We start from the raw sequence: 19259 nt of genomic DNA on the forward strand, positions 1-19259 counted from the left end.
CAGAATGATGAAGCTTTTCGCATTCTTGAAAGTAAGAAGCCCGACAAACCAAAATTTGAGGAATTGGACTTATAATGTTCCTTTGTAACAACCTGTCAAAATAAATATGATCACCTCATTTGAAAGACACATATCCCATTGCATAGCAAAAAAGGCAAGAATGCAACCAATCAAGAAGAAAATGGTCACTTTATTTGGAAGAGGCACATATCTCAGTCAGAAAGATTGATTATCTGTTAAGCTGTGATAACATCCCTCAAGTTGCTTAACAACATTGTTGTTTAATTAGAATGAGAGCATTCAAGATTATGAGATTTGGCACGTATCAATACATGTGTACCTACAAGGGGTCATTTTCAAAATTGGACCTCATGAGAAGCATGAATTGACATAAAGAGTAAGCCTTACAACTTAGAATGCTAGGACATCTTGAAGATTCATATTAGCATGAAATAATATTGGGGCATTTTAATGCTGGAGCATGTTGAAAGCTTATATCAGAAAAAAATAAAGTGTTGGGGAATTTTAAGGTCCATTTCAAAAAAAAATGATCCAAACAAGTATTTTGAACGATCACATCAGTAGCATTTGTATTAGCAAAATGCTAGGGCATGCTGGACCCTTATCATTCTAGGAAAAATCATTCCCTTGAAATAGAAAGGTGTGAAGAATGAAAATGGAGAAATGATAACAATCGAGTTGACCATACATCACTGTTTTGTCCATCATATGATTACATTATCCCACAGGAGCCATGAGAAAGGATGAATGTGTTGTAAAATGTTCCCTGATATAATGTTAACAAGTTAAAGTATCTCACTTGTATTCTTACTGAAGTATCATTGTGATGTCATACAAAAGCTCTGAACATCGTGCAAAGAAGTCACTGGTTGAGAAATTTAGACAGAAATCACATGAAATGATGAAATTTCAGATGAAATTTGTCTTTTTTAATTACAAGGTCAGAAATGTGTAATGATAAAGATTTCTTTCCACGAAGAGATGTTAAAACTTTAAAAACAATAAAATAGTGGAGCAAACTAAGATTGAACAATGAATTATTATTAAACATCTAGACATGATATGGTTTGAATATCCTTATTCGAGATCTGATTAGATATGGAGACATGAAAAGAATTAGGATAAATCCTTCTTGTAATATATTTCAAGAGTCAAATCAGAACAGACATGGTTGATATCCTGATTAAATCTCTGATGAGTTTGTCATAGTTATATCTATATTTTGCAAAGATGATAGATTCTCTTTTCAAAGAAGAAAGCTTTATCATATTTCTACACAAGTTTAGATAGAGACAATTGGTATTATCAAGAACAAAGTCGGGAAACCAGGTTATAATTCTGAGTATGGAAAAAGTCCCATGAAACAATTCTTATGAAGGAAAAAGAAGACACCAAGATACAAGTTGATCAGATAATTCTTTGGAAATGCAAGCTTGAAAGCATAAGTTGCTACACTAATGATTGAAGTGAACCTTGAAAAAAGATGATCAAGTGGAAGAAGATCAAACTTAGAGTCAAATTAAGATTGAATCAACAATTCATGCATTCATAAGGACATCATTTGCATAAAGAGCATGCATTTCATTGATACATATGATTGCATTAGCATAAATGCATTTTTCATAAGAAGATGCAGGATAAAATACCTTACGAGTATAAGGTAGAATCCATATCACAAATACAGGATATATGTTTGGAGAGGCAAACATCTGAAGAATAGATGGATATAATCCATAGAAAAAGTATTATTTTTGGGGTATGCCCAAACCAACAAGTTGTCTTGAAAAATGAGAAAGCGATTTTCAAAGTTTCTCATTCAATCTTTTCCAAAAATGAAATTTTTGAAAAGTAAGAAGTCTCTTACCTAGTAAATTATTTTCCACGAATTTGTAAAGCCTTCGGGTCATTTGTAAAGCCTTCAGGTCATTTGTAAAGCCTTCGGGTCATTTGTAAAGCCTTCGGGTCATTTGTAAATTCTTCGGGTAATTTTTAAATCCTTCGGGTCATTTGTAAATTCTTCGGGTAATTTGTAAATCCTTCGAGTAATTTATAATCTTTTGGGTCATCTGTTAGTCTCTTTAGAATGATGGTTCTTTTCAAGTCAAATCAAAATCCACGGAAGAGTAGTGGAAGTAAATCCAACTTTGAATCTGATCTTCACGGAAGAGTAATGAAATTAGATTCTTATCAATTTTGTCATTTCAGCCTTCATAGAAGAGCAGTGAAGCAAAAGCAAGAGCAAGATTAAAATTCACTCTCCATAAAAGAGTAGTGGAATGGATATTTTAGCAAAGTATGCAATCTTCACGGAAGAGTAGTGAAGTAATCTGATTTCGAGTCTAATCCTCACGGAAGAGTAGTGAAATTAGATTCTTATCAAGTTAATCATTCTCAGTCTTCACGGAAGAATAGTGAAGCAAGAGTAGAAGCAAAGTTAGAATTCGCTCTCCACGGAAGAGTAGTGGAACGAAATTTTCAGCAAAGTATGAAATCTTCACGGAAGAGTAATGAAGTAATCCAATTGTGACTATAATCTTCACGAAAGAGTAGTGAAATTAGATTCCTATTAAGTTAATCATTCAATTTTTGAGGAAGAGTAGTGAAACAAATTCTGTTCAAGTCATGTAAATTCAGCCTTCACGGAAGAGTAGTGAAGCAAATCATTTGCCAGTCATCCTCAGCCTTCACAGAAGAGTAGTGAAGCAAGAGCACAATCAGATTAAAATTCGATCTCCACAAAAGAGTAGTGGAACGAATTCCTAGCAAAGCAAGAAGTTCACTTGATGAAAACTTATATTTTTATCTTTGCTTTATTTTTGTTTACACAAAAATATGCAAAGAGGGGCAGTTGTCGACATTAGTTTTCATTCGAGTGTTATGTTATTATATATTATTATATATATTAATATATAAATTATTATATAATATTATTACAAATAGAGGCCCATTTACAGGAGGAAAACCCGGTTACAAAGCGAGGCATACAAGCCCAAGATACAAGCACAGTTGAACGACCGGTAACAATTCAACCCAAACCTGATCTAGACTCAAGCCCAACAACCGAGTTAGGCCTAGTTCCAGCAAGCCCACGAGAGAAGCCTGTGGTGCTAGGGTTTTTACCAGATGTTCCAGGGCTGCCAGTTCATCTCCACCGTTCGATCAGAGGCAGATCCAAGGGCCAGAAGCAAACCAACAAAACCCTAGGGTGCTCATTGCAACCCTAAAGTCTATTCCAGCCACCACCTCTTATTGCTCCACCCAGTGCATGCCACAACCTCACCGCCTCTCCAGAACCCAACAGAAGGATCCAAAAGACAATCATAGACCGTATAATGCATCACTCTATGGTGAGTCACCACTGTAGGTCCGGTGACTCACCAGATCTTGTCATCATTATGCCGATCTTCGAGGTTCATATAAGGCGACCTTGAAAACAACAAAAAATAACACAGCAAGTACCCACAAAAGAGCAGCAAGCATCCAAACAGACAAAAAAACAATGAGAGCAATATAGAAGCCTAAAACAATGATCCATAGTCAGTAGAACATTCGAAAGAGAGAAAAGAAAATGAAAGAACATAAAGGCCGGATATAGAGCTAGGGTAAATAGAGCTTTAATTTTGTACAATTTGGGTATTTTTCAGCCACCGTGGGTGGAGGTCGGTGGCGGTGATCAATACTGGAACAAGACGGCCGACCGGTGAATGGCTACCCTCTTGTGAGGGCTTTTAGAGAGATACCAGAGCATCTCTCGTCTAGAGAGAGAAGAAATGAGGAGAATGGAGGCATTAGGGACAAGTTTGGGGCTTAAATACTCTCTCCCATACGGCGTCGTTTCGGGGGAGGGTATCTTTGTAATTTTAGCATGGGTTAACTACAATCGTGGTCCACCTGATTTTGTAAGCATTCCATTTTGGTCACAAAACATGTTTTTACTCCTTTTAATTCAGATTTTCAATTTTAATTATTTTTATTTTAGCCATATATATATATATTAGGTAATATTATATATTTAGTGCTTAAAAATTAATAAATTTTATTTTATCACGTATTAGTAAATTAGGGTAAATTACATAATTAGTGCATAATTATAGTATTATTTTGAATTAAGTTAATTAATTTTAATATTTTATGTTTAAATTATTAATTAGTATTATATTATTAATTGTTATTAGTACTTTAGGATTATTATTATACATAATATTTTAATTTAATTTATATAGTTTTGATATTAAATATTATAATAAGACTAGTAATATTTATATTAAGTATTATTTGATATTTATTTATATTAAGCTTTAAATACAAGTTTATCATTTATTGCAAAGACATTAATTAATAAATACCGGTACCAGTTTTGGGTGTTATGGGGGTGCTAATCCTTCCCTATACGTAACTGACTCCCAAACTCATTTTTCTGGTAAGCAGACCCGAGTTGTATTATTTTAATACTATTCTTAGGAATTGAATAAAAATAATATGACATTTTGGTGACCAATCTCACCAAATTAAAAGATTGGTGACGACTTTACAATTTGGTGTTTCATCTGATTTAAAGAGGATAAACACTTACTTTTTCGAGACTAGTTACACCGTTTGGGGTGTACTATTTGCACTCTTTGTCACCGGGTAGAGAAACGTCTCGATAAAATCTCCATGGTAATAAAAAATGGGTTTTATGGGGGTTTAAGGAACTTGGATGTTTTAATCTATTTTCAGAGATGTTAAGCCCTAAGAAGCGTTCTTAAACCCTTATTAACTTCTAAATCAAGTCAGTAACCCATGTACGTAATCCTTATTTAGTGAGAGAAGTATGAGAAAACTCCAAGAGCAAGGGGGAAAAGCTTACCTTGGGTTGAGCCTTGGACACTTCCAACAACTTTGAAATCAAAGGTTACATACTTCTAACTCAACTCTACCACAAGTAGATCATTAGGTGTGACTTGGTAGGTTGAATGAGTTGTGAAACATGTCAATGGTAGATTGCATATTTTGATGTTTTTAGCATGTTAAAAGACCTATTATGACCCCCTTTTAATCCTCATAAGACTTTAATAATAATTGGGAACCTAAATAGGGTCTTAAGGGAGTAAAATTAACATTTTTATGTCCAAAAGACTTTAATAACAATTGGGAACCTAAATTGGTATGAGTATTGGTACTAGAAGAATAGTACCAATACTATTCTTCAAATAGCTTAAAACAAAGGAGTTTTGAGTGAGTAGTACTGATACTCATTGATGGAGTATCGATACTGGGTTCTCGGTTTCGAGACTCAGTGAATTGGTATCGAGACCAATTTTCCAGTGGACATTTTTGTATTGGTACTCATATAAGATATCAGAGTATAGATACTTCTAGTAGGGGTATCGATACTGGGAATATTTTTCAAAACATCAAACTTAACCTTAGTATTGATACTCAGGCCAGTATAGATACCCCAATACCTAAGTATCGATACTTAGCCAGGAGTATTGATACTACCCTCCCTTAATAGTATAGTACAATCAGTCAGTATCGATACTCAGGGGTTAGTATTGATACAAGCGAACAATTTTGGAAAATAATTCAATGATTAAGGGGTTAGACTTGAGGGGCCTAATAACATCAGAATATTAATATATAAAACTACATATGAGAAAATTAATAAACTAAAAACAGCTAGAAACAAAAACATCTAAGAATACATAAAAATAACATTGTGTGAAGCTAAGAAAACAACTAGGACACCCGAGTCTCTTTAGTTGAATATGTCATTCAATTGGATATCCTAGTCAGTGCCAAGACATTTCAATAACCAACTAGGCGCATATGCCCCAAGACTCGATGGAGTAAGTTGGCTGGGTGTAAGTTTCTAATGTAATTTCGAATCTCACCTAAATACCCGATGGTATCTCAGAAAGGCTAGAGGGGTGTGTGAGCTCCGAGGCGTATAACCCTCAGCTACACCATGATGCCTATTTCAACATTACATATCAGTATTTTACATGTATTCATACTTATGCCACTAGGCAACTCATTTAGTGAATGCATATATAGTATAGGAAAGTTATTAGTGTGGCACTGATCTCGTAAGCTCAACATTCAGAATGTGTTACTGTGTGCAGGATCATAGGAGACCAACCGAGGAGCATTATCATCGTTAATAGTTTCAGCTCAGCAGAGATTCATAGTAGTCTTGATCTTGTTTAGAGGGTATGTACTATTATAGACCATATTTACGTCAAATGTAACTCTATTTTGATTTTAAACATAATGTTGTATTATTTTGAATATTTTGGAAGCTCTCCCGTTATTGTAAACCCAATTTTTTTTAATTTATTATTATTATTATTGATGGATTTTATTTATCAGAGTTTGCTTATCATCTTAAAAGAAATTTTTTGGATTATCCACTATGGTGGTCTCGTGTGATATCATGATTCAATGATCTTCGGGTTAGACAAGATTAGGATGTTACATTTAGTGGTATTAGAACATCAGGTTTAGTCGTTCCTTAGACCCACGAATTAGAGTCAGTTAGAGTCTATAAGTGTGCATGCATCTAGAGAGTCAATAGTACTTTAAAGACTCGAATGACAATAATAACCTCATTTTTCCTTCTAATTTAAGAGAAAACCCTATGGAAGATGACCTAACCTATAGTCAGGATGGTAGAGATTAGAGTCATGCCTCGCTAGCAAAAGACACCGATGAGAGTTAGTCTCAGATACATACCAGTAGGACGTACCTATATACGTAGGGGTCGAGGAACTGACCTTATTTAGAGACCTCACCTCCATTTAGACAGATCGCTAGGTCTCTAAAATTGCACCACCTCCACCACCAGCACCCTAGCGCATTTAGTAGTAGTTCCCCAAGAGTTCCAGTAGAGAGGCTCTACAGATACATGACTACTCACTTCCACTGTTCAGGGGATGATGATCCTATAGCGGCGAACTAGTGGCTCAGAGAGAACCTTCGCACCATTAGACTGTTGCACCTTACCCCAGAGGGTAAGCTCAAGTGCGTCACTGCCCTACTCAAGGGTGATGCCATAGATTGGTGGGAGACCATAGAGATAACACTAGAGTATAAGAGACCGAAATTGGAGTAGTTTCTATAAGATTTCCACCATAAATACATCGGTGAGGCTTACACCGATGATTTGAGGGAGCAATTTCTACATTTAGTCCAAAGGGACCAATCAATAATAGAATATGAGTGGGATTTTGTCAAACTAAGTAGGTACACATCAAAGTTAATTTCTTCAGAGGAGCACTATTGCCGTAGGTTCAGGGAGGGCTTACACCTCGATATCATATCGTACCTTACAGTCAACCATCCTAGGGTTTTTACTCAGTTGTCCTGCCAGGTAAAAACATTTGAGAGGGTCTTTAGTAGGAGGTCTGAGCAGAATAATGAGATAATAATGTAGACCAGGAGAGCCCCCGATGTAGCAAGATCAGTTCAAACTCTAGTAAAGAGGCCTAGTGATATTCAGGGTTCATGAAAACCCCCAATAGCTCAATCTAAGAGAATCAATTAGAGTTTCGATCGTAGAGGCATATTTGAGTCTCAGATGAGACCCTTGTCACTAGTTTCAGGAGGTAGTTTCAGTGAACTGATCAGAGTCTTTACCTATCTTGTATGTGCTCAATGTGGGAGGAGGCACCCAAAGATGTGCCAATAGGGATCGAGGGGTTGCTATAGTTGTGACTCCTTGCACCACTTTGTCAAAGACTGTTCCAGAATTCAATGAGTAACTCTGATAGTGACCGAAAGGTCAGTGCCATCGGTGTAGAGAACCCGAGAACCGGTAAGAAGTGGTAGTATTGCATCTGGGCAGCAGAGTAGAGAGACAACCAGATTAGTAGTCGGTTCAGAGCTGAGAGTAGCCTTCGGGCAATAGGCAGTGAGATTCAACAAGGAGTGTGATGCAACCAATGTGATCTCAGGCACCTTCACATCATTTTCCAATCCAGTTACTGCTTTGATAGATCTCGATTCCACTCACTCCTACATTTGTTCCAACTTAGTCCGAGAGATGGAAATCCTAGCAGAAGACTTAAAGGTAGGAGTTCGAGTGTCAAGCCCTCTAGGTCTCGATTCCACTCACTCATACATTTGTTCCAACTTAGTCCGAGAGATGGAAATCCTAGCATAAGACTTAAAGGTAGGAGTTCAAGTGTCAAGCCCTCTAGGTCTAAATGTTGTCTAATAGAAATTCAAGGTCAGACTGTAATAACCCAAAAAATTGGGAAAAAATATATATTTAATTAAGTAATTTGGCGAAATATGAGGATTAAATTGAAAGTTTTTAAAACTTGTAGCCTGTTTTAGAGTTAAAGGAAATTTAGGGACCAAGCCCTAAATTTACCCAATAAGTGTCGACAAAAATTTGTTTAAATGCGTATGATTCTAGTTTCATACCAGAATCAATTGGCTTAGTTTTCCTCCTCCCGTACCCCAACTTCCAAACCATTTCCGATGTCGTCCGACCTCCGATCATCATTTTGAAACCACCATCATGTTCATCATCGAGCGATGAATAAACCCCTTAAATCAATTAAAGTGAAACACTACCAAACGCCATGAATTTCAAGTCAAAGTCTCGATGTGTTTTTTGCACCATCGCCGAGAAAATCTTAAATTCATCAACCGATCGTTGCTCCATTTTCGACACCTCCCGCACCATCGTGTTCCTTGTGTCGTTTCGAGTTTGTCGGAGTTTTCATTGTCTCCATCGACGGTGGCGCGTGAGGAGGATAAGTGGTCAAAGTTTCAAATTTGTTAAAATCGAGCTCTCCACCACTCAAAATTGTTAACCGAGCTTTGTAAGTGCCTCAAACTCAAGACCCTGCCTGGCTTGAAATCAGTTTGATCGGTTTCGACCCGTTGACCCGAATTGTGAAATGTGTAAAATAACTCGGCTGTTAGTTTTGTAAATATTTTTAAAATGGGCCTAATATATAATTAATTTCTGTTAGGGTGATATTTTTGTAAAACCATTGACCGTTAACTGTTGACCACCGTTGACCATAACTTTGACTGGCATTGACCGGCCATTAAACAACTGTTAATTTTTTTAGGTATACCTATCCTGACATTTTTTGACGTCCTAAATCCATTTTTGGGGTTTGTTTCACCAAATTCTAAACCGAAAACCTCTAAATCATCAGTCAAACCCGTTGACTGTAACTTTAACCAAAAATTCAAATTTTTGAAAGGTCATATTTTATGTTTTTTGACATCCTGAATCTGATTTTAAAGTCTGTTTTGCCAAATTCTTACCCGAAATCCCCGAATCGAGCTTGTTAACCCAAAAATGCTTAGTACTTTAGCATTTTTGATTATTTATTTGAGATATGGTTATGGAATTAATCCAATAAGATATTTTATGAAGGTACTCATGTTTCACCTAAGCGAGGATCAGTTAGGTCCGATGTTGTCCGTTCGTCATATCAGTCTGAACCGCATTCTATGAGAATTACACGTATGTTTTCGTAAATTATTTAAATAAAAGTTAAGATTATTCATATGAGGATTCAAATATGGATTTTTCTGATTCGTAGGATCTAGCGTTGTAGTATAGCGTGATCGACAGACCCTGTAGTAGGCTTCCATATCTGATTTCTCAAACTGTTACAGGTCTGTTATAGGTGTGTTTCATGAAAGTGTTACTTTATTATTTTAAAATATCTATATGAATACCATTTATTTGAAATCTGATTTATGGCACACTTATGATATGATCTCAGGTTAAGGTATATTTTTACACCTAATTTTTTAATATGGCTTATCTGATATATGATTTACCGTACGTTACTGATTCAACTTCTTTTTTCCGTAATTTTGTATATGATTTCTAAGCATGAAACATTTTCATGTTTTAAAGGATTAATCATTGTTTTCACTCGGATGCATTCATGTTGATTATTGTCGTTGGGGGTATTGTTGGAGGAAGAATATATGTAGGCTCCTCGGCAGTGTGCTCAGGGCCTTACTGTTGTGCCGGGGTTGTATGGTTCTGGGGAACCTACACATTCTGTTATGATCGGCTGTGTGCTCAGGGCCTTATCAGTGTGTTTTTATATACACTGTATGGAGCACACTGGGCTTTTTAGCTCATTCTGTAGTTTTTACCCTTTTTCAGATAACAGCAGACCGTAAACTAGCAAATTTGGCATCAGGGGAGATCAACTACTTTTATTTTGTACGAATGTATATCTCTATATGTTTTCCAGTTGTATTTGGTGACATGTATTTTGCTATCATTTTGGATATATCTGTATTATCGATATTTTGTTCCGTATTACCTTTAATATTTTATAAGTTTGATTAAAAAAATCTCTGAATGTGATATGCAACCGCTTAGGTTTGGGTCTAGTGTACAGGCCGGGTTTAGGGGGTTACATTTGGTGGTATCATAGCTTTCGATTTTAAATACTCGGACTGTGGAAGAGTCAAAAACTTTGGATTTTTAAGAGATTTTAATATTTTCAAAAACGTGTCACCTTATTTTATGAATTATTTTTTTTGAGATCCCTGATGCTAGTCTGACTTGTGTTTCAAATTCTTTCTGTAGACCCTTATAGATCCAACAATGAGTACTGCTAGAGGTCGTAGGACAGGACGTGGTCGTGGTCGAGGGTGAGTCGCTCGACCTTCTGTTACGATAGACGATCCGATGTCACCACGTGATCCTCCTATTTCGTAAGTAGATCCGACCCTTTCTCATGATGATCATTTTACTCCTGTGAGAGACCCTCCCGTCACTAGAGATGAGGATACTGATATGAACGAAGACGTCATTAATAGAGCTATTGTTTGCATGTTTTAGAGAGTTGCTATATCCCCTAGTAATATGACTGGGGTTGAGATTTCGAATTTCTTGCTAGCTACTGGAGGAGTTCCTTTTGAGGGAATTACTGAGGGACCTTCGACAGATGCTGAATATTGGTTGGAGGACATATAGAGGATTATGGATGAGATGGATCTGAGGCCTGAGCAGAAGTTGAAGGGGGCCCTAACTATGTTGAAGAAAGAGAGCTTCAGATGGTGGCAATCGATTTATGGTAGTATTCCGAGGAACCAATTAATATGGGATCTTTTTAAGACACATTTCCAGAGTAGCTACGTCAGAGAGAGATATCTACAGGAGCGACACCAAGAGTTTTAGAATCTAGAGCAGGATAATATGATTGGTATGAACAACGAGGTTGAGTTCATCCGATTGAGTCGATATACTCTTGGACTTGTTGACACTGAGACAGATAGATGCTTGAGGTTCGAGAATGGACTCAGGTATGAGATCAGGAGCTGAGTTGCTACCCACCGGGAGAGGAATTTTGATGCCTTGGTTGAGATAGCCAAGACTGCTGAGGAAATAGAGCGATTGGGTATGGAGCGCAGGAGAGATAGAGATCGAGCTCAGGACTGATTCCAGAGGCCTTCTGGTTTCATTTATTCATATGCACACCTCAGCAAGAGAGGCATGGGCGAATCTTTTCAGAGAGGCAGTGTGAGTACCAGGCCTGTGACATCTGGTTCTTCAGCTGTTCAGCCTTCTAGACCTGTTGGTTCTTCTGGGTCACAGCCATGTAATTATTATGGGAAACCTCATCCTGGGGAATCCAGGAAGAAATTGGGTACCTGTTTTAAATATGGTTCTAGTGACCATTTTGTAAAGGATTGTACATGGTCAGGTCCTACAGTTCAGACACCAGCTTGTACTCCCACTAGTTCTCATAGTACAGTTCAGACTCCAGCAGGGGATTGTATTCAGGAGAGAGCACCTGGATCAACTACTAGAGGTCGAGCATCTCAAAGTAGGGGTCCATCAGATCTGAAGCTAGACAGCCGGCATTGGTTTACACTGCTAGACTTCGACAGGATCGCGATAGGCCTAATGTGATTGCAGGTACTGTTATTATTCATTCAGTTCCCTACTTTGCATTTTTTATAGTGGTTATACAAATTCCTATGTATCGTATTCTGTTTTTGAGGGTCTAAATATTCATGTTGAGAATTCTGAGCATTCGGTGACAGTTCAAAGTCCCTTAGGCAAATCTATAGTGTTGGATTGTATTTTTAGAGGGTGTCCTTAGAGATCAATGGGGAGATTTTTTTGGCTGACCTGGTGGAGTTACCTTTGAAAGAGTTTGATTTGATTCTCGGCATAGATTGGTTGGACAAACATCGAGTCAATCTCGATTGTGAGACTAAGATAGTTGTTATGAAGACCCCAGATAATCAAAAGATTATAATGATCGGGGATCGTCGTGGATTTCTGACGAATGTTGTGTCTGCTTTGGTAGTTGAGAAGATGATCAAGAAGGGTTTCGAGGCATTTCTTGCTTATATTTTAGATACTAGGAGTTCTCAATCTGATATTGAAGGCATCCGGATTGTCAAGGAATTTCTCGATGTTTTTCCCGAGAAGTTACCTGGATTACCATCGGATAGAGAAGTCGAGTTTGAGATTGAAGTCTATTCTGGTTCCACCCCGGTTTCAATGGCTCCTTATCGTATGGCCCAAAGGAGCTTAAGGAACTAAAAGTCCAGCTCTAGGAGTTGTTGGATAGGGGATTTATCCAACCCAGTGTATCACCGTGGGAGCCCCAGTTCTCTTTGTTAAGAAGAAAGATGGGACATTGAGACTTTGCATTGATTATAGGAAACTGAACAAGTTCACAGTTAAAATCAAATATCCTCTGCCCAGAATCGATGATCTATTTGACCAATTTTGAGGGGCTTCTATCTTTTCGAAGATAGATTTGAGATCTGGTTATTACCAACTGAAAGTGAAAATTTTGATGTCCCAAAGACTGCTTTCCGTACTCGGTATGGACATTACGAGTTTTTAGTGATGTCATTCGGGTTAACTAATGCCCCTGCTGCTTTTATGGATCTGATACATCGGGTGTTTCGACCCTATTTAGACCAATTTGTAGTTGTGTTCATTGATGACATATTGGTGTATTCTATAACTGAAGCAGAACATGAGGAGCATTTAAAGATTGTTCTACAGACTCTAAGGGAAAATAAGTTATATGATAAGTTGAGCAAGTGTGAGTTCTGGCTCAGTGAAGTGACTTTTCTTGGACATATCGTTTCTACTGATGGTATTCAGGTGGATCCGAGCAAAGTGGAGGCTATTCTGAATTGGAAGCAACCTAGGAACGTCTATGAGATCCGTAGTTTCTTGGGCTTAGCTGGTTACTACCGTCATTTCATTGAAGGGTTCTCCCTTATTGCAGCTCTTCTGACGAAACTATTAAGGAAATATGTTCCATTTGTCTGGTCTGAGAACCAACAAGCTAGCTTTGAGAAACTGAAGATTGTTCTAACTCAAGCCCCAATGCTGATTCAGCCTGAGTCTGGGAAAGATTTTTCTGTCTACAGTGATGCTTCTCACTCTGGATTAGGATGTGTTTTGATGCAAGATGGGAAGGTTGTCGCTTATGTGTCACGTCAGTTAAAACCCCATGAGCGTAACTATCCTACTCATGATCTGGAGTTAGCTACCGTGGTTTTTACTTTAAAAATCTGGAGACACTACCACTATTGAAAAAAGTGTTATATCTATATTGATTATAAGAGTCTGAAGTATCTGCTTACTCAGATAGAATTGAATTTGAGACACCGTCGCTGGTTGGAGCTTCTAAAGGACTATGATTTTTTTGATAGAGTATCATACAGGGAAGGCTAATGTAGTGACTGATGCCTTGAGCCGTAAGGCGATATCAGATCTCAGAGCCTTATTCACCAACTTGAGTTTATTTGATGATAATAGTTTGTTAGTAGAGTTGCAGGTTAAACCCACTTTGGCTGAGGAGATTAAAGCCAAACAACTTCTTGATAGCTCATTGTTTTCCAATATTGAACAAGTTAAGCAAGGATCGAGTTCAGAATATACTGTGGATCATAATGGTATTTTGTGTTTTCACGGTCGTTACTGCATCCCTAAAGATGATGTGTTAAGATAGGTTATTCTTCATGAGGCTCATAGTAGTCCTTATGCTATGCATCCTAGCGGGGACAAAATGTATAATAATCTCAAAGAGCGCTACTTTTGGACTGGTATGAAAAAAAAATATTTTAGATTTTGTGGCGAGGTGTTTAACTTGTCAGCAGGTTAAAGTAGAGCACCAATATCCGTCTGGATTGCTACAGTCAATTAAGATTCCTGAGTGGAAATGAGAGTGCATTACGATGGACTTCGTTACTGGTCTTCCTCTGACTTCTTCCAAAAAGGATTCTGTTTCGGTGATTGTTGATCAACTCACCAAGTCAGCTCACTTTATCCTTATTCGGGTTAATTATTCTCTAGACAAACTGGCTAGATTGTAAATTTATGAGATTGTTAGACTTCATGGTGTTCCGTTGTCTATCATATATGATCGAGATCCGAGATTCACTTCCAGGTTCTGGAAGGATTTGCACGAGGCTCTGGGTACTCGTTTGAATTTCAGTACAGCTTTTCATCCACAGACTGATGGACAGTGTGAGCGAGTTATTCAAGTGTTGGAGGATATGTTACGGGGTTGTGTGATCGATTTCTGTGGTAGTTGGGAAGATTTCTTACCATTAGTCGAGTTTGCTTACAATAATAGTTACCAGGCAAGTATTCGCATGGCACCGTACAAGGCTGTGTATGGACGTAGATGTCGTACTCCTATATGTTGGACAGAGTTGCATGATAGAAAAACTTTGGGTGCAGACTTGGTTCGAGAGACTGAAGATACTATCAGACTGATTCGTGATCGCTTAAAAGAGGCATTTGATAGGCATAAATCATAAGCAGATAAGTGACGGAAGGATATCTAGTTTGAGGTTGGAGATCAGGTTTTTCTCAAGGTATGTCCGTGGAAGAAAGTATTGAGATTTGGACGTAAGGGTAAGCCGAGTCTGAGATTTATTGGGTCGTATCGTATTCTGAATAAAGTCAGACCTGTTACTTATCAGCTTGAGTTGCCTCCCCAGCTAAGTCGTATTCATGATGTTTTTAATGTGTCTAAGTTGAGGTGATATCGTCCAGATTTGGATCATATCATTCAGGTTGATAAGGTAGAGCTGAGACCAGATTTGTCACATGAGGAGAAGCCTGTTCAGATTTTAGAGAGAGATGAGCGAGTTCTTCGGAATAGGCGTATTCCAATGGTCAAAGTTCAGTGGAGTAATCGTGGCCCCTCAGAAGCTACTTGGGAGACATTGGAGTCAATGGAGGCTCAATTTCCTCATCTATTTTCATATGGTAAATTTTGAGGACGAAATTTCTTGTAGAGAGGGACAATTATAACAACCCGAAAAATTGGGAAAAAATATATATTTAATTAAGTAATTTAGCAAAATATGAGGATTAAATTGAAAGTTTTTTAAAACTTGTAGCATGTTTTAGAGTTGAAGGAAATTCAGGGACCAAGCCCTGAATTTACCCAAGGAGTGTCGACGGAAATTTGTTTAAATGCGTATGATTCTGGTTTCATACCAGAATCAATTTGCATAGTTTTCCTCCTCCTGCACCCCAACTTTCAAACCCAATTCCGACATCTTCCGACCTCTGATCGTCATTTTGAAACCACCATCGTGTTCATCATCGAGTGATGAATAAACCCCTTAAATCAATTAAAGTAAAACGCTGCCAAACGTCGTGAATTTCAAGTCAAAGTCTCGACGTGTTTTTAGCACCATCGCCGAGAAAATATTAAATTCATTGTCGATCGTAGCTCCGTTTTCGACACCTCCCACACCATCGTGTTCCTTATGTCGTTTCGAGTTCGTCGGAGTCCTCCTTGTCTCCATCAGCGGTGGCGCGTGAGGATGTGAAGTGGTCAAAGTTTCGGATTTGTTAAAATCGAGCTCTCCATCATTCAAAATTGTCAACCGAGTTTTGTAAGTGCCTCAAAATTGCTTAAAAACTTTTTATGAAATTTTTCTGTAATTTTTCCGCCACTATAGGAGCTCCCACGTGCCGTCACTGCGCGTGGGGAAGACCCTCCCTGGCTTGAAACCGGTTTGACCGGTTCCGACCCGACCCATTGACCCGAATTGCGAAATGTGTAAAAAAACTCGGGTGTTAGTTTTATAAATATTTTTAAAATAGTGCCTAATATGTAATTAATTTCTGTTAGGGTGATATTTGTGTAAAATCATTGACCGTTGACTATTGACCACCGTTAACCATAACTTTGATCGGCATTGACCGGCCATTAAACAACTGTTAACTTTTCTGGGTATACCTATCCTGATATTTTTCGACGTCTTAAATCCATTTTTGGGGTCCGTTTTGCCAAATTCGAAACTGAAAACCTCCAAATCTTCAGTCAAACCCGTTGTCTTTGACCAAAAATTCAAATTTTTGAAAGGTCATATTTTATGTTTTTCGACGTCATGAATCTGATTTCAAAGTCTGTCTAGCCAAATTCTGACCCAAAATCCACAAATCGAGTTTGTTAACCCAAAAATGCTTAGTATTTTAGCATTTTTGATTATTTATTTGAGATATGGTTATGGAATTATTCTAATAAGATATTTTATGAAGGTACTCGTGTTTCACCTGAGCGAGGATCAGTTAGGTCTGGTGTTGTCCGTTCGTCAGATCAGTCTAAACCGCGTACTACGAGAATTACCCGTAGGTTTCCGTAAATTATTTAAATAAAGATTAAGATTATTCATATGAGGATTCAAATATGGATTTTTTCGATTCGTAGGATCTAGCACTGCAGTAAAGCGTGATCGATAGACCCAGTAGTAGGCTTCCCTATCTGATTTCTTAGACTGTTACTGGTGTGTTTCCTGAAGGTGTTACCTTACTATTTTAAAATATCTATCTGAATAACGTTTATTTGAAATCTGATTTATGGCACACTTATGATATGATCTCTAGTTACGGTATATTTTTATACCTGATTTATGAATATGGCTTATCTGATATATGATTTACCATACGTTACTGATTTGACTTCTGTTTTCCGTAATTTTGTATATGATTTCTAAGAATGAAACATTTTCATGTTTTAAAGGATTAATCATTGTTTTCACTCGGATGCATTCATGTTGATTATTGTCATTGGGGGGTATTGTTGGATGAAGAATATATGCAGGCTCCTCAGCTGTGTGCTCAGGGCCTTACTATTGTACCAGTGTTGTATGGTTTTGGGGAACCTACACATTCTGTTGTGATCGGATGGGGGTAGTGTTCATATTTTTTAACGACATGTTTGTATAAACCGATTTTACTGGAATATTTTTATCAGTATGTTTTTATATACACTGTATGGAGCACACTGGGCTTTTTAGCTCATTATGTAGTTTTTACCCTTTTTCAGGTAATAGTAGACCGTAAACTAGCAGATTTGGCATCAAGGGAGATCAACTACTTTTATTTTGTACGAACGTATATCTCTATATGTTTTCCAGTTGTATTTGGTGAGATGTATTTTGCTATCATTTTGGATATATCTATATTATCGATATTTTGTTCCGTATTACCTTTAATATTTTATAAATTTGATTTTAAAAAATATTTGAATGGGATATGTGACCGCTTAGGTTTGGGTCTAGCGTACAGGCCGGGTCTAGGGGTTATACATACCTTCTTAGCAGACTTGATGGAGTTACCCTTCAGAGAGTTTGACATGATTTTAGGCATTGATTGACTATCTGAGCACAATGCCAGTTTGAAGTGCAAGGCCTGACAACTCAAGCTCAGGGCAGATGATGAAACTAAGTTAGTGATGACCAGTGGGAAATAAAGTCAATCAAGGATAGTATCAGTAGTAAAACCCAATGAATGATTGATCGTGGATGTGAGGCCTTCTTAGCTCATATGATCGACAATCAAATTTTAGTTCCAACACTCGAGGATATTTGCACAGTGTGAGATTTCCCCGACGTGTTTCTAGAGGAGTTATTAGGTTTATTGCCTGACCATGAACTAGATTTTGGTATAGAGGTAGTGTTGGGTTCAACTTTGGTGTCCATTGCTCCTTACCGTATGGCACCAATAGGTTTGAATGAGTTAAAGATTCATATTTAGAAGTTTTTAGAGAATGGTTTCATCTGACTGAGCATCTCTTCTTGGGAAACGTCGGTATTGTCTGTCTAGAAGAAAGATGGATTGATAAGGTTGTGCATGAACAAGTTAACCATCAAGAACAGTTACCCACTTCCTAGGATAGACAATCTCTTCGATCACTTGAAGAGAACATGTGTGTTCTCAAAGATCGACATAAGGTCTGGTTACTACCAGTTGAAAGTCAAGGATGTCGGTGTAGCAAAAAAAACTTTTAGAACAAGATATGATCATTACAAGTTCCTAGTAATATCGTTTGGACTCACCAATGCAGTCGACATTCATGGACTTGATGAACCAAGTCTTTCATTCCTACCTATACTAGTTTATAGTGATGTTTACAGGTAGCATCTTAGTTTTCTCCCAATCAGAGGATGAGCATGATCAACATCTTCGCATCGTCCTCTAGACACTTCGAGATTGTCAATTATATGCCAAGTTTAGGAAGTGTGAGTTTTTGTTACTAGAGGTTTCATTTCTATGTTATGTCATATCAGCAGATGACATCAGAGTCGACCCGTATAAGATTCAGGCTATAGTTGAGTATGAGACACCTAAGAATGTGTCTGAGGTGTGTAGTTTCCTAGGTTTAACTAGGTACTACTGTCAACTTGTTCAGGTCTTCTCGATGATACCACCTCAATGACCAAACTACTTCAGAAGGGAGTTTCCTTTATATTGAATGATAAGGGATAGGAGATCTTTGAACAGTTAAAGACCATCTTAACTCAGGCCCCAATTTTGACCCAACCGGAGTTGGGCAAAGATTTCACAGTTTTTAGTGACGCATTGTTAAATGGTATTTGGTATGTCTTGATGCAGGAATGCAAGTTCATAGCCAATGCATCCCATCAATTTAAGCCTCATGAGCGTAATTACCCCACCAATGATCTTAAGCTAGAAACATTTGTGTTTGCTTAAAGATTTGGCGATATTAAATTTTTTGGTAAAAATGTTACATCTTAACATATCACAAAAGCCTCAAGTATCTACTCACGCAGAAGGAGTTGAACTTGAGATAACATAGATGGGTTGAGTTACTCAAGGACTATGACTTTGTGATTGACTACTATCTGGTAAGGCAAACATTGTAGTAGACGCCTTGAGCAGGATGTCAATGTCAGATTTTAGAGCTCTCATAGAACAATGGATTTTTACTACTAAAGGTAGGTTGTTATCC

This window comes from Hibiscus syriacus, unplaced genomic scaffold, assembly GCF_006381635.1.
Source record: "Hibiscus syriacus cultivar Baekdansim isolate YM2019G1 unplaced genomic scaffold, ASM638163v2 tig00113726_pilon, whole genome shotgun sequence".
Taxonomy (NCBI): domain Eukaryota; kingdom Viridiplantae; phylum Streptophyta; class Magnoliopsida; order Malvales; family Malvaceae; genus Hibiscus; species Hibiscus syriacus.